Raw genomic sequence first — 21,338 nt, 5'->3', positions numbered from 1 at the left:
GTTTAGATGATGGACGGATGAACTGAATTGAATATTTACCTATTTATAATTTTACAACCTCAACAAACCCATCATGTCGTTCAGCACTCTGCACATAAGCTCTAGAAAGATGTTTCACCGTGCAGAATGTATCTTCCAGCCACTTGCTGACAGCTTACTCCATTGTTTACCGTCCTGGAGCCACGCTGCTTTTATTTTATTGATCCAAAGTATTTCCTTCTCTGTACTCTGAGGAAACACTGCCTGCAGTTCATCTGAAACGTCGGCATGACTGGTGGTTACACCTGAATGTGTTCTGACCTCTCAGTTGAGCTAAAACATGTAGATTTTCTTTTTTTGATTTTTACAGAACTCAGTGCAGCTGGTCTGTTTTTGGTACATTTTTAACCCTCGTGTCGTCCTGCGGGTCAAAATTGACCCGGTTTAAAGTTTGAAAATATGGAAAAAAATATATTTTCACAGTGAAGTTGCTGATGTCCACATTTTCAACATTTTTGGGAAATCTATGAACATTTTTTTGGTGGAAAAAAAGAGAAATGTTAAAAATGTTTCTTTAAGAACATTCACATAAAAATCAACCAAAATCCAGTGAATTTCACTGGATTTTGGTTGAATTTTATGTGAAAGTTCTTAAAGAAAATCTTAGAAGCTTTACTGATATATATGGAATCACTTTAGATATTTTTAGGACTTTTTTGTAAGATTTTTACTCATTTTCTGAAAATATTTACAAGAACTGTCTTGCCAAATTTGGGGGATTTTTTAAAAATAAAACTTTTAAGGGAAACTTTTAAGGAATTATTGGAATTTTCTTCCTGAAGGTTTTGCAAATTTTCAGAAATTTGGGGAATGTTTTTGCTGAAATTTTGGATTTTTTTCAGACAAGGAAACAATATTTTTTGGTGCCTTCAAATGAGGACAACAGGAGGGTTAAATAAGCTGTACAGAAAAAAATGAATGTGACGAAACATACATTATCCTAACAGAACTGCATGATTAGTTCAGGGAGCACCGGGAAGCTGAAAATGACACGACTGTTTTTTTTTTATTGTTTGAAACAGATAGCATGCCTTCAAAAACTGCCAACAGGCTTAGAGCAAACCCAAATAATAACCTGCAAATGAATAAATCAGCACAGCATTCGAACAGCAGCAGGTAAAGAAACCTCGACGCTCTGTAGGAACACGAAGCACGACCGGATTAAAAGCAGAACATGTCGCTGGGATGATATCAGCAACGAAATCAAATCAAAACCTCCAACTCCTGACCTTCGCTCCAAATTCTACACATCAAGCTTTCACCGAGAGGAAAAGAGTCGGAGACGAGGGAGCTGGAGAGGAATGGAGGAGAGGGAGAGGGAGAGAGAGGTAGGAGGGGGATGGAGAGAGAGACAGTGAGACAGAGTGAGATACAGAGAGAGGGAGTGAATAGAGTGAATGCAGTCCAGCTTCTCTGCACTGTGGAGCAGCAGCAGTCAGTCCGACTCTGAAGGACACCAAGAGAGGAGAGACTCCAGCTGCACGGTGGAGGAATAAAAACCTGGAATAAAAAGAAGAGGAGGAGGAGAAGCGCTGGTTGTGTGTCTTTCATTCTGTCTGTCTCTGAGCTGCTGACCGGCTGGATAAAAGACAAACAGCAGCAGGAGGTGAACAGAGAAAAGAGGAGGAGGTGTTTCTGCTCTCAGGAGCCTCGCAGCTCATGGTGTCGTTGCGACAGCGCTCAGCCAGCTGTGTGTGTCTGTGTGTGTGTTTGCTGGTGTGCGTGTTTCACTGTCAGCAGCTCCGTCTGGATTTGGAGTAAACCGGGGATTTCTCATCAGCAGGAGTTGCTTGCTGGTGTTTTGTCTGTTGCAGCTTCTTTTTTCTGACATCTTGGTCGGTGGTTCAGTGGAGGGACTACCGCCGTGCTCTGCTCCTCTCTCTCCTCCTTTCCTTATCGCTGCCCTCCTCCAGCCTCCAGCCTCCAGCCTCCAGCCGGCTCCGCTGTCGCTGCCGGGACTCCATCTGGTCGGAGCTCAGAGCGGGAGGCAGATAGATGGGTGAGTGCTCGGCTGGGAGGGCAGCTGCTCTTTTCTTTCTGCTGCTTTTACCCTTTTTTCCTCTCATCTCTTCTTCTTTCATTTCATTTCTGTCTTCACTTCTTCTCCTCCTCCATCCATCAGTCCCTCCACCTCCTCCACCATCTCCTCGCCGTTTTCAGGCGAACCATCCGTCAGACGTTCGTTTACTACCACTCACCTTCCTCACTTCTCATCGTTTTCCCCCACATTTCTGCTCTTCCTCTTCCTCCATTCCTGCAACCATCACTCATCTGCACTGTCAGGTACACACACACACACACACACACATCCATGGACCATCAGGTACACACACACACACACACACACACATCCGTGCACCGTCAGGTACACACACACACACATCCATGCACCGTCAGGTACACACACACACACACATGGACCGTCAGGTACACACACACACACACACACACACACACACACACACACACACACACACACACACACACACACACACACACATCCATGCACCGTCAGGTACACACACACACACATCCATGCACCGTCAGGTACACACACACACACATCCATGGACCGTCAGGTACACACACACACACATCCATGGACCGTCAGGTACACACACACACACACACACACACACACACATCCGTGCATGGTAACCTGGAAGTCATCGACACTCCGCCGCCTCAAGCCACTGGGACTGACAGAAAATCGACAATCGGGGGTTGAACCCTGATAATCCCTCCATCCTTCTCTTCATACATCATTCCCCTGCCTCCTCACACTCTCCAACACACACTAACACACTCTCACACTCTCCAACACACACTAACACACTCTCACACCGCCTCCTCACCCATCATCCACCCCTACAACTCTGGGAAAACACAGGATAATGCACACAAATGCATCCGTGATCCTCACACACACACACAGGTGCACATTAATATGTATGTATGCTGAACATGCATTCACACACACACACACACACACACACACACACACACACACACACACACACACACACACACACACACACACACACACACACACACACACACACACACACACCAGCCGCCTGTTTGCATCAGCCTGATAAACTGCAGTCGTGTTTCTAGTCAGGTTGTGCATTAACAGCCGAACATGATCTCTGGTGTTCAAACACACACACTAAAGCACACACGCACACACACACACACCCACTCTAACACACTAACACACACACACGCACTCGTTTAGAAACCAGGCGGGAAGTTGATTCATTGTGGTGATAAATTATTCATCAGATGAAAAGCGCTCGCATCCTAAAATGTCTCATGTGGTCCAATTTGCAGTGAAATGTTTGTTAATTGTTGGAGCTGAAACAGGAGGTTGATTGTTGCCGTTGTCGACTCGTGTTCGTCGTGTCGTCCTGGTCCACTGCTGAGTCCAGGTGAAGCAGCTTTGCCTCTATTCCGGGAAACTGCTGCTGAAGGCGGTGACTGATCTCCAACATGTGGTCCATCGGTGTTGAACTGAGAGAGATGTTGAAGTTCTGTGTTTTAAACGTGTGAAAAACTCGCTGCAACTCCAGATCTGCTGCCAAACGTTTGTGCCCAGCGCAGTGAGGTTACAAAACGTAAATTTTGGTTGTCATCTTGAGAAATGAAACATTTCAGCGCATCTGCACATAGAAAGTCTTAAAATGTGTTGAAGATCCCGTATTCTGCTGCTTCTCTGTGAATGTAAAAGGTCTGGGAGCTTTAAAGCCCAGAGGGAGTTCTTCTCCCTACAGAACACACTCTCCTTACTGCCTGAAACATCTCGTTTGAAGTCCAGGCTTTTCTTCTGTTACTTATTGACATCATCATGGAACACATCTGCATGAAACTGATCTAACAGCTGGTTCTGACTGAAACTAGCTTCTCAGTCCAACATTATTCCCTCACCAGAGCTGCCTTTTTTAGAGCAACGTGTTTTAGCTTTACTCTGGTTACTGACCAATGTTACCTGACCAGCTGACCAATCAGAGGAGGCTGAGCTTTTCAGAGGAGGGATTAAAGATGCAGGAGCTAAAACAGTGTTTCAGACACAGAATAAAGGATTAATAATGTACAGTATAGGGCTGGACCCGAATATCCGACTATTCAGTCGTAACGGTGGTATCCAAATATCCATTTTGAGATCCAAATATTCGGATGTTAGCCATATTATTGCTAACATATGTTCTTGATGCATTGGGGTAGTTGATTAATCTGAAGTGATATAGCTAAAATAAACATGTGGCTAAGATGAGCTACCACTACATGATATGACTAGAATGGGTTTTTAGTCCGAATGTTCCAAATGCTGCTTGTTTTCAAGTTTGAGAGGTGCTAGTTTGAAGTTAACATTAGTGTAGTTTAGCTGATGAAACAATCCCAAAAATAAATTAAAAAATCTAAATAAAAACCAATATAGATAGACATACTGGAGATAAACATAAGTAGCCAACCATGCTAGCCTGACCTGGAAGCAGTATAGGTAGCCTCACTTTGGCCACAATAAGTGTCCTGTAAACAAGCTAAATGTGTAGACGTAGATGAACAACCGCTACATGATCTGACATGAATCTGTTTTAGTCCAAACACTGCTGGTTGTGTCCATGTTTGAGAGGAGTTAGCTGGTAGCTAATGTTAGCTGTGACTCTGCAGGAAGCCATTTTATCCTTGCTTTAGTTTTGGCATTAACACTAAATGAGAGTCTCCTAAATTAAACGGCACTAAAATAAAAACCAGTGTGAGGAATAGCCTCAGATAGGAGCGAGGCGTGAAGCCTTTTTTAGCTACTTCCTGGCTACGATATGAGTAACGTAAAGCAGCTGAATATACAGACTGAGAGTGGAGAAGTGGATTAAAACGAAGGAGCATTGGCTGCCATCTTCTGAACTTCAAAGGCAAACTGAAGCTAATTTTAGCTTAAAAAAAAGGCAATCTGTTCCTAATTGGTTTAAAGTGTAAGAGAAGCACTTGTTGCTGAATGCTCTACAGAGCGTCAAATCCAGCCAACACATAAAACCATCTCTGCTCTGACCTCTGACGGCTGTTACAGTGTAATTGTAACAGCGTTTGTGTTGCGTGTCAGCGTTTGTGTTGTGTGTCAGGTGCATCCTTCTGTGTTTGAGCGATGAGACGAAGAGCAATCAAATGTGAGGGTGGTGGGTGGAAAGACAATGAGCCGGGTTGGGGTGAGCGTTCGCAGGTTTGATGTATGCATGCTTTATTCCACAGCGTGTTATCCTGCTGCTGTCACTGCGGGTGACAGCGCCGGTTGATGGAGTCGACGTTTGTTCTGCTGCGACGGCAGGCTGCAGGCGTGTGTGTGTTCAACACCAGCCTTTACGTAAAAGCGTACCCACCTCCTGCACATCTGTGTGTTATTTTATGTATTTCTGAGTGCGTATTCAGCGCGAGGCTGCAGGCGACGCAAACAGGAAAATAGTGTGCTTCATGTGGCTCCGATGGGAGTTTGCTGCAACCTGCACACACATCTGCAGCACCTTTTCACACCCAAACACACCGTGACTCAACGGCAGGAATCTACAGAAACAGCAGCCGGGTGTGTTTTCATCTCGGCTGCAAAGAGGAGCAGACACTGAAGAGATGATCGATTATTCGTCACTCACATTCACCTCCATCAGGGGGAATGATTAAAACGATCAATTCTATTCTGGGTCATTTAACTCTCCTACAGACAATGTAATGATTGAAACTGTACACCTGCTGCTGTGTTTTACAACAGTCTCAACATTCTGGCCTTTTAATCAGCTTCCTCTGACTGCTGTCCACTCTCTGGAAGCTTTTACATTCACAGAAGTGCTTTTCAGATCGCTGCTTTGTGATGTCTTGTATCGTAATGGTCCTTTCAGCTTTCATTGAAAGAACTGAGGCCTCTGAGATTCTACAGGTCCTGACTAGTCTCAAAAAGCATTAAATTCGAGGTAAAATGTCTTCTTGACTCATTATTTAGTCTATTTAGTCTAGTGTTTGTCAGTATGACTGATACTCAAATGTGGATTTTGACAGAAACCTAAATTAACTTGAGTACATACATCAGTTTTCTGTCGCCAGTATGGTTTCAGGTGACACTAATTACATTTATTATAATGAATTGTGGCCACATAGAGCTGTGAAGTACTGAAAATAATCTGATGTAAATGTCAATAAATTCCAGTTTTTAAGAACAGCTTGCAGGCCTACATTGCACTGGTTTATTCATTTATCTGTATCAGCATGAAAACATCAATAAATTGGCTTCTATGTAGTTTTATAAAGGCCATAAACAGGCTGAATTACTGCAGGAGAACACAAAATAATCTGATTATTGGACTTTCTGTCAGACAGCGGTAAACATTTTGATGAGTTTGTCTTTTGTAATAACTGCATTACATAATCATATTTATTAATGCAGTTACTGGGTGGAAGTGTGAGTATGCTTCCTTATAAACCACGTCTAGACCTATAAAAACATTGAACATTAAGTTTCCTGGACTAATGCTAAGGTGCTGGACATATTTTAAGATTTGAGTGGATGTAAAACAATTAGTGCTTCATCGTCTTTCCAAAATGTGGTGACGACACCGTGGGCAGCATCGAGTCACATCAACTGGTCTTTACTAAACCTGGCTCTGGTTTCTAAGTCTGTCTTTGTTAGGGTCAGTCCTAAAAGTGGATCAAACAAACTTATAAGTCCTCTTAACTCCATCTGGTCTTCCTAAATCGTCCTTTATGATTTGCAACAACGAAAGAAAAGGAAACTTCCCTGATGTTCAAGTGAGCTGTAGGGATCTCAAGACTGTCTCATAAGTACCTGATGGACAGATGGCAGTTCAAGATTAACATATAGCTTTGGAAATAATTATTGCACCGCATTTTCTTCATCTTCCTTTGTGTTTTTTTTTTTGGTGGATCCATATTTTATTTTCTTGTTAAAGTTGTTAAAATGCCTCTCTCCCTCTTTGTTAAACACCAAGATCTCTGTTTTCTCAACATCTCGCCTTTCTTTTCTTGTAGGTACTGTTTGAAAATACAGTGTTATGGTTTGAAATCTGTTGACTTTACAAACACATTAGGCACAAAATCATGGTGACTGAAAGATGTTTTTGGTAACATGTTTTAACATCTTTTAGAATATGCTGTCAATGTTTAGCTACCATAATAACATTAAACGTAAAAGGCCTGTTGTCTAGGCTTTGTTAAGAGCACTAAAGGTGTAGATGACATCCTTAATTCTCCTTTCAAACCAAGAAAGTCACTGGAACAGCCATCTTAAACTATAGAAGGAAATATATGACGCTGTTTGCCAGGTACTTATAATGCAGTCTTTAGATCCACACCTTGGGGGTAAATAGTAATTGTTCATCTACTTGGTTTTACTGGTTAGCTACGTTTAAGGACTGAAGGTGTGTCCATAGGATCCGTCAATTTCTCGCATCCCATTCTGGTTGCACTGTGGTACATTTCCAGCTACGTTGGACCTGGAGTTGCCTGCAGCTCATTTGCATAAAGTCAACTTGACTTCCACTTTATCCAAATGAGGTGTTGGGAGTGGAGGTCCGACGCCTTGTGAAACCTTCATAAAACATTTAAAGTAGTTGTTGTTGAACTAAGATGAGGACTGAACGTCCAAGTGGGCGATATTCACGAGGTGCATTTCCATGTGGGAAGAACACCCATGTCTGTGGACACACACCAAAACACCTGGAGGAGATGACGTCTCTCCAGAGATGGACGTCGTCCATTTAAGTGTCTTTTGTGTTGCTTCCTGTGTTATCTGGATTTTCGACTTTACCGCTGCTTCTGACCTAAAGTCTAGATGGTGCAACTGGTGGAGGTATCAGGCTGGACTCAGAACATCAAGTTACGTTGGACTTATCCTTTGATAAGATATGAAGGTTAATACTTGTTAATCTGGAAGGAGCTTTCTTTCTTATGACCGGGTGTCGGCTCTGTTAGTGCAAACAGGAGCCCAGGAGGTCAGGGTTAGGGTTGTCCAGGGTTTTGGTTGGGAGGGACAGACTGCAAAGAGAATGACTATTGGTGCTGTTCCACCAGCACCTACTCAGCTCGACTCTACTCAGTTTGTGAGGTTTTCCATCAGGACCTAGTACCTGGTACCAGCTACTATTTAGTTCCTACTGGGCCGGGGTTCCCAGCGAGCTGAGCGAAGCCGATAATGTGACGTCTACAGAGTGCAGGACACTGATTGGACAGGGAGGGACGACACACGAGAGCGACTCCTTCACCAAAACCAAACCCGCCATTTAAAAAAAACTGGCAATAGTGATGGAACTTGGTAAAATTTGAATATCTGACGAAAAGCCATAGATGGAGCAGCAGGTGTACCATCGCCTCCATGTCCTCCATTGTTGTGTTGCGTTTGTGTCGCACACAAACGACATTAAGGGACTTCCAGGCCGCTGTGCTGTGACGACTCCACCCATGATGAGGTGGTACTCAATAATAGAAAACTTATCTGAGCGAGTAGCTCAGGGAGTAAGAAGAGAGACTACCAACTGGAATGTAGCAGGTTCAAGACCCACCACTGGCCTTTTTCTGGGCCAGTGGTGGCGCAACGGTTAAGTCTCTGGACTACTGATCAGAAGGTCAGAGGTTCAAGCCCTGATGTGGCCACTGTTGGGCCCTTGAGCAAGGCCCTTAACCCTTCCTGCTCCAGGGGGCGCTGTACCACAGCTGACCTGTCGCTCTGACTCCCCCAACCGGGGAGATATGCGAAAATTTGAATTTCCCCTCGAGGGATTAATAAGGGATGATAAATAAATAAAACCACCTAAACTGAGTCAAGTAGGTGCTCGTGGAACAGCACCTTAAGACAACACAAAATGACTTTTTTCACTGAAAAGCCACCAGTGACCAGCTAAGCAGATAAACAGCAGCTTGATGACTGAATGACTACTCTGTGAATGGACTTCATTTGTATGTAAAGTGTTGTTTCAGTCAGATTTGATTGCTTGATTGAACACACAAGTCGCAGCAGGAGTTTATGATTTAGAGGCTATGGCTATTTCCTGAAAGCCGGCTTGGTACATATTGAGCTCTAAGAAAAATGTGTTTTCAGCACTGATTGGTTTAATTAACATGAACTGATGGGGAGCACAGATGTAAAGGCAAACACTCAGTACATCCTGTGCCCGTTCATTCATCCTGCATTCTATGAAAATGTTGTAACACTTTTAGACACAAAGGCAGTGAGTAAGACGCTAATAGAGAGAGGTAGAGGAGAGAGAGGGAGGCCGACACACGAGGAGAATGACAGCGATTGTGTCCTTGGGTGGAGGGAAATCTGCAGTAACGGGAAGAGAGGGTGATAAAACCACTGAGAAAACTGATTTGAAAAGAAATTTCACAGCAGGCTGTTGACTGAACGCCGTCCGACCGGATCAGGAGCTTCTTGTCTCTGTGTGACTTTCAGTTTATTAACCTTCATGATGCCAGAAGCCATACATCAGCCCTCAGCCGGAGCAGGGACGAGCATTCATCATGTCCAAACGCCAGACGACATGGGTTAGAAACTCCATCAGCGCCGTTTGAAAAGCTGTTGGAGCAGCGGTTATGGCTGTGGTTGGGAGATGTCAGGACTCGTGCTTTTATGTTGGAATTAAAGCGTTGTGTGGGCGGCTGTTTTACGAAGGGAACGTGCAGGAGATGATTGGTGGCGCCCGTGGAGATAAAATGCTGCATTTTAATTGGAGCCTGTCACCCTTCAGTCAAAGTGGATGGATGGAATGAAATTAGAGACGACCGGCACAAGGAAGTCATTTCAGAAATCCCGAGCTGACAGAAGCCTGATGCCATGCAGAGACAGCAGAGAGGAGAGAACAGCTGAGATTAAAGCCTGATCGCTGAGGAACATACAGGTGTTCCATTTTTTCGTCGTACTGTTTAATCAGATGGCCTCACTTTAGATTCAGGATGCGTTCAAGGACGGTCATTATTTAAAAGGATAAAAATATCAGTCTTTGTTCTCTTTTTTCTTTTAGAGACACTATTTCTCATCAACCCTGAATATTAACAGGATTAAAGTACAACACTGTGGTTAGTTCACTGTCTAACATGATCAGGAAAATGGAGCTTCGGTGGTTAGTTCACTGTCTGGAACAAATGCAGGAAAGTGGGGTGTCTGTGGTTAGTTCATGTCTGTAACAAAAGTAGGAAAATGGAGCATCTGTGGTTAGTTCACTGTCTGTATCAACAGCAGGAAAGCAGAGCGTCTGTGGTTAGTTCACTGTCTGTAACATAATCAGGAAAGCGGAGCGTCTGTGGTTAGTTCACTGTCTCTAACATAATCAGGAAAGCGGAGCGTCTGTGGTTAGTTCACTGTCTCTAACATAATCAGGAAAGCAGAGCGTCTGTGGTTAGTTCACTGTCTGTATCAACAGCAGGAAAGCAGAGCGTCTGTGGTTAGTTCACTGTCTGTAACAAAAGCAAGAAAATAGAGCGTCTGTGGTGAGTTCACTATCTGGAATAACAGTCGGAAAGCAGAGCGTCCGTGGTCAGTTCACTGTCTCTAACATAATGAGGAAAGCAGAACGTCTGGTTAGTTCACTGTCTGTATTAACAGCAGGTAAGCAGAGCGTCTCTGGTTAGTTCACTGTCTATTAACAGCAGGAAAGCAGAGCGTCTGTGGTTAGTTCACTGTCTGTATTAACAGCAGGAAAGCAGAGCGTCTGTGGTTAGTTCACTGTCTCTAACGTCAGCAGGTTGTTTGTTTTGCTGTTGCGTTCACATTTCACTGCGTCCCAACAAGTCAATCAATACCAACGAGTTTCTAACGAGGACAGGAAGCAGAAACCTCCAACCATCAGGGAGCAGCTCAGACTAGAAATCTGTGCAAAAAGAAAAATAAAGGAAAAGGAATGAGGGTAGAGCTAAATGTGGCTCTGGAGTAACAGATCAGAGTCAGTCGGTCAGGAGAGCAAAGATTTTCAGATCATCAGAACCAAACAAACAAACGGAACAAAGGAGGAGAACGCTGAACACAGAAAACTACAGTTTCCCCTCACCTCCTTTATCAGAAGTATCTGAACAATATATTTCTCCCTGCACATCTTTAGATTAACATAAGCCTGTCTTATCTGAAGAGAGTAAATTAATAACTAGTCTTTGATAGGGAGGAGGATGAGAGAACAATAAAACTGATGATAATCTGTGTTTAACTCAGACCTTCCATCTGAACACAGACAGGATTTATATGTTTTTACATGAAGTCTAAGTTCAGTTTACTACGACTGCCGTCCAACTCTGATAGAAATTACTCTATAAATGTCTAAAAATCCACACGCAGTTTCAGTTATTTTCAGTAATCCAGTTCTAGCTGTCTGTACACACATTTAATAGCAATTAGCCTGAACCCTCCTGTTGTCTTCATTTATAGGCACCAAAAAATATTGTTTCCTTGTCTGAAAAAAATCCAAAAAACCTGCAAAAAAACTCCCCAAATTTCTGAAAATTTGCAAAACCTTCAGGAAGAAAATTCCAATAATTGCTTAAAAGTTTCCCTTAAAAGTTTTATTTTAAAAAATCCCCCAAATTTGGCAAGAAAATTCTTGTAAATATTTTCAAAAAATGAGTAAAAATGCTCCAAAAAAATCCTAAAAATATATAAAGCGATTCCATATATATCAGTAAAACTTCTATTTTCTTTAAGAACATTCACATAAAAATCAACCAAAATCCAGCAAAATTTGCTGGACTTTGGTTGATTTTTATGTGAATGTTCATGAGAAACTTTTTTACCATTTCCTTTTTTTCCCACCAAAAAATGTTCAAAGATTTCATTATGTGCTTGAAGTTGAAGTAGTTTTCTTGTTTTGCAGATAATGTTTCCATCTGAGAATGCATCCAATGGGGCATCACAATAAAATGAGGCGTGATGTGTTAATTCCACCACAGGAGATATGTGATTTTATCTAAAATTAGTTAAACAGCCTACAGATATTGGTATCGGTTGATATCAGAATTGGACATTGAGAACTGGACGATATCGGCAAAAAAGACAATAGCAGACATTCCTAGCTGACACCAAAGCTCAGTGAACCTGTTCAGGTCTATCATTTTTGTGTTTTTTCTATTTTCACTCTCAGTAAAACCATCTTATGTGGTGGCTGAAGATGGTTTTACAGGCTTTGTCTCTTGCATGGATGCTCTTGGACATGGGGTTCTCAGTAAAAAACCATATCAGCGGTTAGAGTTGGTAATTTACATCTCCAACACAATGTCTTATTGTCTTGTACATTTGTCGATGTCATTTCCAGCCGGTTCATGGAAAGAAACCTGTTGGGGGAAATAAAAATCAGCTAATCAGCTAATAACTGCTGCAGACCGTGAACACATCTTCATGGTCTGCACAGTAACGCTTCCTGCCACACAGCCAACATCGCTCAGGGACAGTTGTATGACGATAACAAAGAGTTCAAGGTGTTGACTCGGCCACCAAATCCCCCAGATCTCTATCTAAATTAGCATCTCCTCCCAGCTTCCAGGACTTCCAGGAGGTGCTGTGAGAGGCTACAGCCCACAGAGAGCAGCCGCTTTCTAATCTTAATTACTTCATTTCTTCTTTTCCATACTGAACGTTGCTTTATCGTTTTTTAGAGGAACCCAGGAGCCTGCTTCAGCCGGAACACAGCTGTCATACAGCAGCACACGCCACAGGTGATGCTATGCAGTGATCCACTCTGCAGCAGTAAAGCAGCAGATTTCCTGCCGGCGTGATGGAGACGTTTAGAAACCAGCAGACACAATCATCTGGCTGCTGTTTGTTAACCAGCTCAGCTCCTCACCGCCGCTGTTTGGATATTAATGATAATTCCAATGCAGGTTTCAGAGCTCAGTTTGTTCTCTGATATAATGAAGCACAGAAATCACAATCATTCAAACAGTGATGGCTCAAATTGTTCTGTAGATATTATTCGGTTTCTCTGCCTCTCTATCAGCTCACACTTTCTCCTGTAGTCACGTCTCCTCGATGATATTTGATTTGATTTGGAGTCATCGTTTCTGTGCATCAAGGTTTGTATTCAACAGGTGATCTGAATTAAACATTAAATGCTCAATGTTTCACGACGGTAGCCTTAAAGCTAATATAGCAGATGGTTTCATCTTTATGTCAAAAACTCAGAAGATCTTGGTGCTGCAGATGGAGTATTTTCAGTGATCCAGAAAACACCTCTTGTACAGTTAGCTTTCTAGTGCTCATCCAGTCAAGTTGCAGTGGTTAATCTGGTGAGATCCTGAGGTGTTCCCAGTCCAGATGAGGTATAAAATCCCTCCACAAATATCTGGGTCTACTCTGGAATGTCGTTCCAGTTGGTTCTCCCAAGAAAACCTCCTAAGGAAGGAACCCAGGAGTCACCTGAACCACCTCATTTAGCTCCTCTCAACACGAAGCAGCTCTCCTGAGTTCTTCAAACTATCTGCAACCAATGGACTGGAGACAATGGAGAGGATGGAGAGATGGAGAGGATGGAGAGATGGAGACGATGGCGAGATGATAGATACACAGACAGACAGACAGACAGACATAGATAGATAGAAGGACTCTCATTGAAGTCAAACATAATCAGATGAAAATCCTCCGCTGTGTTTATCAGAATCATTCTCTCTGACAGTTTCTTTTCTGTGTTTTGGTCATCTGTGATTCTCCAGCGTTTGATTGATTCATTACTGCTCAATAAGAAGCTCCACATCCCCACAGACCATCTGACTTTCTCCACTCTGCTGCTATCAACATGCAGATTTCTGGTCCTCAGATACGAGTCAGTCTGTACCTTTTCCAGCCTTGGTTCCCAGATGACGGTGGTTGTATGAACTCTGCATGTAGCGGTGCAGCTGCATGTTGTTGCTATGGAACTACATACCTCCAGTCTTTACCTCCCAGATGGATACACCAAAGTGGCCGAACCTCCTGGATCGACCACGGATCTCTCTTTATCTGCTAACTCCCACTGTGTATCTCCACCGCTGCACCTCTGAAGGACACCGCTGTCTAGCTAATGTCATGGCAACAATCGTATTTATAGAGACCTGAAAGCGATCTCTCCTTCACCACAGCAGTCTGTTAGCTGATGAGGAGAATCACTTCCTAACGGAGATAATGCAGACCAGCACTGATACGAGTGGTCCTGACATTCCTCCTGAGCAATATGAGGAGCTCAGTCAACAAGTCAAGAGCTTCTCTTCTTGTTTCTGCTTTAGTTTCAAGCACAAATGCCAGCTTGTAGAGAAAATAAATCAGAACTGGGTTTCTGCTGCAGCGTCACTTCATCTCTAAATGGTCCTTTAACCCTCGTGTTGCCCTGCAGGTCAAATTGACCCATTTTAAACTTTGAACATGTGGGGAAAAAAAACATACTTTCACAGTGAAGATTTCCACATTTTCAACATTTTGGGGAATTTTTCAACATTTTTTGGTGGAAAAAAAGAAATGTTAAAAATGTTTCTAAAGAACATTCACATAAAAATCAACCAAAATCCAGCGAAATTCGCTGGATTTTGGTTGATTTTTATGTGAATGTTCCTAAAGAAAATATTAAAAGTTTTACTGATATATATGGAATCACTTTAGATATTTTTAGGATTTTTTTGGAAGATTTTTGCTCATTTTTTGAAAATATTTCCAAGAATTTTCTTGCCAAATTTGGGGATTTTTTTAAAATAAAACCTTTAAGGAAAACTTTTAAGGAATTATTGGAATTTTCTTCCTGAAGATTTTGCAAGTTTTCAGAAATTTGGGGAATTTTTTTGCTGAATTTTGGGATTTTTTTCAGAAAAGGAAACAATATTTTTTGGTGCCTGTAAATGAAGACAACAGGAGGGTTAAACATCCTGAAGCCTGATTTTATTCTCACATTTCCACTAGAGGAAAGCTCTCCTGCATTTTCTTACTATTACTGTGTAACTTTTTACATTCATAGAAATGAATTTATAACACAGGGGTGTCCAACATGCAGCCCACGGGCCAAAAGTGGTCCTCCAGAGGGTCCAGTCTGGCCCTCAAAGTGTAAAAATTTCAGAGAAGACATTAACTGCAGATTGTAAATTAGTAAAACTATAAATTTAAAATCATTTCTAGACCATCACAAGTTGTTTGATCATAAAGTAAAATACTAGATTGTTCATTGTTCTTTTGTCCTTTTGTGTCTCATTTTTGAAATATTTTGTCTTGTTCTTGTTGTTTTCTCTCTGATTTTTTTGTACTTTGTCTCATGTTTTTGTCATTTTTTGTTTCCTTTTTGTCTCGCTTGTGGTTTTTTTCATATTTTTGTCATTTTGTGTTTTGCTTTATTCCATGTTTTGTATCGTTTTGTCGTTTTGTGTTTTTTGTCTCGTTTGTGTTGTTAGTCTACTGTTTGTTGTGTTGTTCCTCACTTTTTGTCATTTTTGGTCTTGTTCGTGTCATTTGTGTCATTTTTTGTTTCATTTTTGTCATTTGTCTAATTTTTTGTTGCTTTGTAACTTTTTTGTCTCGTTTTTGTTTTGTGTCATTTGTCTCATTTTTGTCATTTTGCATTAGATTTTTGTAACGCTTTTTCTTGTTTTTTGTCTTTTTTTTGACACTCCTGCTTTAACACATGCAGTCATAGAAACAGGTCAGTCATTTGTTGTGTGTCCAGAAGCATCAAAAGTTCCAATCGACCAAACAAATTCTACATCTTTGGATTCTCAGTGTCCCAAAAGTGCTCACTTTTAAAGCTTCTGTTCAGAGTGAGCAAAAAGACGTCCGCTGTATCACCCATTCAGAATTCACCATTTCTGCTGTTAAAACCACATTTCAGCTACAACTAATAAAAAACTATTCCAGAAAGATGTTCTAGCTGTGGGTTTCTCTCCAGACGCAGGGCTTTACCATCACTGACAGGCAGCCTGGTTGTTTAGTTTTCAGGGTTTCTACAGAGCTTTAAATAGTCTTATTTGGACGGCTGTGGCTCAGGTGGTAGAGCGGGTCGTCCAATGACCGAAGGGTCGGCGTTTCGATTCCCGCTCTGTCCTAGTCATGTGCTGTTGTGTCCTTGGGCAAGACACTTTACCCACCTGGCCTCCAGTGCTGCTACTCACACTGGGGTATGAATGCGTGTGAATGTTGGTGGTGGTTGGAGGGGCCGTAGGCGCAGATTGTCAGCCACGCTTCCGTCAGTCTGCCCCAGGGCAGCTGTGGCTACAAATGTAGTTTACCACCGCCGAGTGAGAATGTGTGAGTGAATGAATAATGGATTCATTGTGAAGTGCTTTGAGTATGCCTAATAGAAGAGACCACTAAGAAATCCTTCAAATCCTCGTTTATTCTATAATACTGCTTTGTCAGTTTTCAAGAAACCGGTTTCCGCAGTTGCCGTTTGACCCTACGTCCAAACCAAACCTACTCCAGACCTCTAATGAACCGTCTAAATCAGGTACTGGACGTTTCATGTGTTCCTGTGGGCTCATGTTTCACTGCAACATAAAATCCAGCTTCTCTATGTAAACAACTAGAAATAGAGGGAACTCAGAAGTATACAGTATTTTATGCAACATATCAGTGATAATATGCACCACTGAAAGAGGAAAAAGTTGAATTTCTTGGTTCGCTTATTTTACAGTAATTGAAAAAGTCTAGAATCCAGATGTACAATATTGCTCAAAGTTCCCAGTGGTGTTACTGGGGGAATAATGGAGGCTTTATACTCTAGAGATATTACAGATATCTGTCTTGCAGAGTGGCTCAGTTTGCCTGTTTTCATTTCCTAAAACATGAAGAAAAGATGGATTGATTTTGTGAATAGTTTTTCAATTTTCATAAATCGTCTCTGCAGCGATCACTTTACACCAGGAGGTTTAGCTCATCTGTTATCCTCATTTACAGGCACCAAAAAATATAGATTCCTTGTCTGAAAAAAATCCCCCAAAGTTGGCAAAAAAAATCTTGTAAATATTTTCAAAAAATGAGTAAAAATCTTCCAAAAAATCCTAAAAATATCTAAAATGATTCCATATATATCAGTAAAACTTCTAATATTTTCTTTAAGAACGTTCACATAAAAATCAACCAAAATCCAGCTAAATTTGCTGGATTTTTTTGTGAATGTTCTTTAGAAACATTTTCAACATTTCTTTTTTTCCACCAAAAAATGTTGAACATGTGGACATCAGAAGTTTCACTGTGAAAATTTTTTTCCCCACATTTTCAAACTTTAACACGGGTCAATTTGACCCACAGGACGACACGAGCGTTAACAATATGTCATCTGAGACAACTGGGATTGATGGATAATCTGGTTATACTGGTAAAGAAAGCCGACCATCTCCAACATTTGGTGCTACTGTCCTCCAGTGAGTCACCACTGAGTAGAAGCTGCCGTGTTTTCTTGGTTAATTATGTACAGAAGATATTTAATTTCTCCAGTTTCACACCAAGTCTGTTCTATTAAAATGGACTCTCATCCTTTAGTTTGGTTCATTTAGCTGCTATGAAGTCTGTCAGTCAGCAATTCAGAGAAAAAAACCCACTCCAGATCTTATTTAAACCAGTTTCTATAACCTTGGAGGTTTCTTCATCTTTCAGATTTGGCTGTTCAGTGAACAAAAGTTCCAGCACCAGTTCCATCACTGCTAGATAACCGTTTTATTCGAGTCCCTGAAGTGTGCAGGTAAAATAGTTCCTGGTTTTATGTGTTTGACTCAAGGACAGACTGTGTGGTCTCTATCTATCTATAGTCTATCTATAGTCTATCTATAGTCTATCTATCTATCTATCTATCTATCTATCTATCTATCTATCTATCTATCTATCTATCTATCTATCTATCTATCTATCTATCTATCGTCTCCAGTCCATTGATTGGTCATTCAAACATCTTCTCATTGGTGGAATGATCTCCAGAATTACTTTCATAAAAAGGAAACTTTTCAATGTAGTGAAGTTGAAAAGTGTCTGAATTTTGGTTTTGTGACTGTTGGTCTCAGCTGAGTCCCTCCTGGCTTCATGGTTGACTTCAGGGATAGATCATTTTTGTTTTTTTTCAGAATCTGGTTAGAACAAACAGGTTTTTTTGGTAATTTTGTAAATGACACGTCGAATAAAGTGATTTTGAGGAAATATTCTGATTTCAAGCTTAGATTTGGTTTGGTTTTCCAGTAGAACCTCATGTCAGATCAGTGTTTCCTCTACATCAGGGGTGCCCAACCTTTTTTGACCCAAGATCTACTTTTCAAGTAGCCAACCTCCCGAGATCTACCAGTCCAGTGTCAACATCGCAAACCCACACACATCAATTCCAGCCTGCAGTAAAGAACCGAGCAACATTTTTTCTTGTTGTCACAAAACCACTCGACATCACATCACAAACCCTCCCTCTCTCAAACACACACGCACAAATTCCTCTCACACAGTTGCCAGTTTACATAGTGTGCTGTAGCACAAACCCACTCTCTCTGCTCCTCTTACTCACACACACACACCAATCTGCATGGTGAACAATAGCCATAACTGACCTTAATATGAACTAAACTGAAAAATAAACGAGATACAAAACAGGTAGAACTCTGAGTTTGAAAAAAGGAAATTCCTTCCTACCTTAGTGGGAGACCTGGCACTGGGAGGAGGAGGCTAGCTTCTCGTAGTCAGAAGCGTAGGACCTGGTTGCCAGGCATAGGCAGGCTGCAAGGTGGCCATCTGTCATTGCTGATCTGTGCTTGGACTTGATGACTGTCATGTGCAAGAAGGCAGACTCGCACAAAAAGGTTGATCCAAAAAGAGCTGTCAGGTTCAAGGCACATCTTCTGAGATTGGGATATTTCTCCTCCACCAGTAGTTTCCAGAACACCACATGCTCTCCAGGTTGAGCGGATGTTGATCTGGCTTTGATCTCAATGTCAGAATCTCATCCTCAAGAGCGGAGCTTTCCAAGTCAAAAAGTGATTTGACTTTGGCGACAATGTCACCAACATCAATACTTGCACCAAATAGATAACACACATAGCTGGCTACAGGCTCGATGGATGCAAAGTCAGTAAAACGTCTCTCAAACTCTGAGGAGATGCTCTGAACATGCTCTTCATAACGTGCACTGTCAAGCTGTGTCACACCTTTACCTTGATGTTGTAGTTCTGATTGCATGTGTGGGAAGTTGTGCAGGTTACCCACGCTGCAGCCTGCTGTACATCAGCTGTAGCTTGCTTTTAAACGTGTTCACTGAACTCATCATGTTGACTACATCTTTACCCCGCAGCTCTAAATTCAATTCATTGAGCTCACCAGTCAGATCAGTGAGGAAAGATAAATCTAAAAGCCACTGGTGGTCCTCTAGCTTTCTATGGTAATCCACATGTTTTGAAAGCTTCAGGAAGTCCTCGGTTTCAGGCAACAGCTCTGTAAATCTGGCCAAAAATGTACCTCTGCTTGACCACCTAACATCTGTGTGAAGCAGCAGGTCTGTGTGCTCAGCATCATTCTCCTCCAAGTGAGCACAGAAAAGGCTTCTCTGCAGACTCCTGGTTTGAACTGAACACAGTCTTCATCGCAATATCCATCACTTCTTTCATATTTAAAATCTTTCCACACAACGCTTGCTGGTGAATTATACAATGATAATTCAGGATATCCGGGAAAGACTCCCATTCTTTGCACAGTGCAGTAAACCCACCGGTGCGGCCCATCATAGAGATCAGCTTGAAGAGGGCAGTTTTGTCTCGCTAACAAAGCCCATGAAAGCATTAAAAATATACTCACCTCTGGTATGTCCTTTTAATGGCAAAATGGTGAGTAGCTCTTCCTTGGCAGTCATATCTTCAAAAACTATCCCGAGGAAAACACAATTGAGTCACATCCACCACATCAGTCGACTCGTCAAATTGGAGGGAAAAACACTCGCAAGCGTCAATATCCTTCAGTTGCTCCTCCACATCCACATCCATTCCCTCACGTCGACTTGTAGTAGTATTTTACGGGAGAGTTGCACTTCTTTAATAGCCTTCACGATCTCAGTTTTATTTTTAAAGTCGTCAAACAGGCTATCCGCTGCCTGGAGAAAGGCTTCCTTCACAATATCGCCGTCACCGAATGGCTTCTTGTGTTTAGCAAGGACGTGACTGACGCGATAGGAAGCAATAGTCTTATATTACCCTGGGTCTTCGGTTCGGTGAACACCGACTGTCTTGCTGCGATCTGCGCTTTCAAATCTCGCACTTCTGTGGCGCACAAAGGCGTTTTTATCGGGAAATCCCTCTCGTAGCTCCCGTGTTCTGTTTTAAAATGCCGCTCCAGATTGTCTTTCTTTGCCAACGCCACCGTTGCATTGCATATCAAACCAATAGGCTTTGAACGAGAGTAAGCAAAGAAATAATCTTCCTCCCATTCAGGGTGAAAAATGGTACGTCTTGGCTCGTTGCCCTTCGGCCATGTTCACGTTTAGGTGTCCGTAACCGCTCTGATTGCTAGCTGCTACCTGCTAGCTGCTACCTGCTACCTGCTAGCTGCTACCTGCTAGCTGCTACCTGCTACCTGCTAGCTGCTACCTGCTAGCTGCTACCTGCTAGCTGCTACCTGCTAGCTGCTACCTGCTAGCTGCTACCTGCTAGCTGCTACCTGCTAGCTGCTACCTGCTAGCTGCTACCTGCTAGCTGCTACCTGCTAGCTGCTACCTGCTAGCTGCTACCTGCTAGCTGCTACCTGCTAGCTGCTACCTGCTAGCTGCTAGCTACTGTTGACAGCTGTCAACTTCCTGTCATGCATGTCACTCGCTACCATAGATTAAACATGACCTACTTTTTTAAAATACTTTTTTTATGTGGAAGTGTTTAAGAGACTGATAGGGTGCGCAACAAAACATACAGTCACACATAAAAAAAAACCCTTTATTTAAAATTTTTTTCCTACAACCCTCGCGGTCGACCAGTAGGCCGCGATCGACTGGTTGGGCACTCCTACTCTACATTCATTCAGCAGCGCTGAATCCCAGCCGCTCCTACAGATTTCTTTCTTTTTTTTTTTAAATCGTCGCTAATCCTCCACCGCCGCATGTCTCCATCTTCACAGCAGTCCTGCACTGTGTCGGGTTCTCACAAGTACCAGGGTAAACTACAGATAACTATCTTGCTCAGTAGCTACTCTCTGATACGTCGTGTTAATACCACGTTAATTACGCGCCTTGAAAGTGACGTCACGTCCAGCCCCCAGGTACCAGTTCAGAGAGTCAGAGAAGTGACGTTTTAGAAAATAGAGCAGCGACTTACTGGGGAAAAGTTATTAGCTGAAGATAACTCATAATAGATTTTACAAGTTAAACAGA

At 42.3% G+C, this 21,338-nt stretch overlaps 1 protein-coding gene and 1 long non-coding RNA gene across 4 annotated transcripts in view; one reads left to right on the top strand and one right to left on the bottom strand.

Moving 5' to 3' along the window:
• The window catches only part of LOC129350750 (uncharacterized), a 46,618-nt gene extending 26,155 nt beyond the window's left edge, over positions 1 to 20,463 (bottom strand). For both annotated transcript variants that reach the window (XR_008604246.1, XR_008604247.1), the window contains exon 1: positions 18,626 to 20,463. This is a non-coding gene — a long non-coding RNA (uncharacterized LOC129350750). The remainder of the gene's footprint in view (positions 1 to 18,625) is intronic.
• Positions 1,161 to 21,338, top strand: part of LOC111567355 (glutamate receptor ionotropic, kainate 5-like) — a 320,960-nt gene continuing 300,782 nt past the window's right edge. The window contains exon 1 of one of the 2 annotated variants that reach the window (XM_055018245.1): positions 1,161 to 2,038. The gene's annotated coding sequence lies outside the window, so the exon portion shown is untranslated. The remainder of the gene's footprint in view (positions 2,039 to 21,338) is intronic. The other variant, XM_055018246.1, reaches the window with a different exon arrangement.

The sequence above is a fragment of the Amphiprion ocellaris genome, chromosome 15, assembly GCF_022539595.1.
Source record: "Amphiprion ocellaris isolate individual 3 ecotype Okinawa chromosome 15, ASM2253959v1, whole genome shotgun sequence".
Classification (NCBI taxonomy): Eukaryota; Metazoa; Chordata; class Actinopteri; family Pomacentridae; genus Amphiprion; species Amphiprion ocellaris.
The sequence above is the reverse complement of the archived record's forward strand: the minus strand, read 5'-3'. Positions and strand labels throughout refer to the sequence as shown.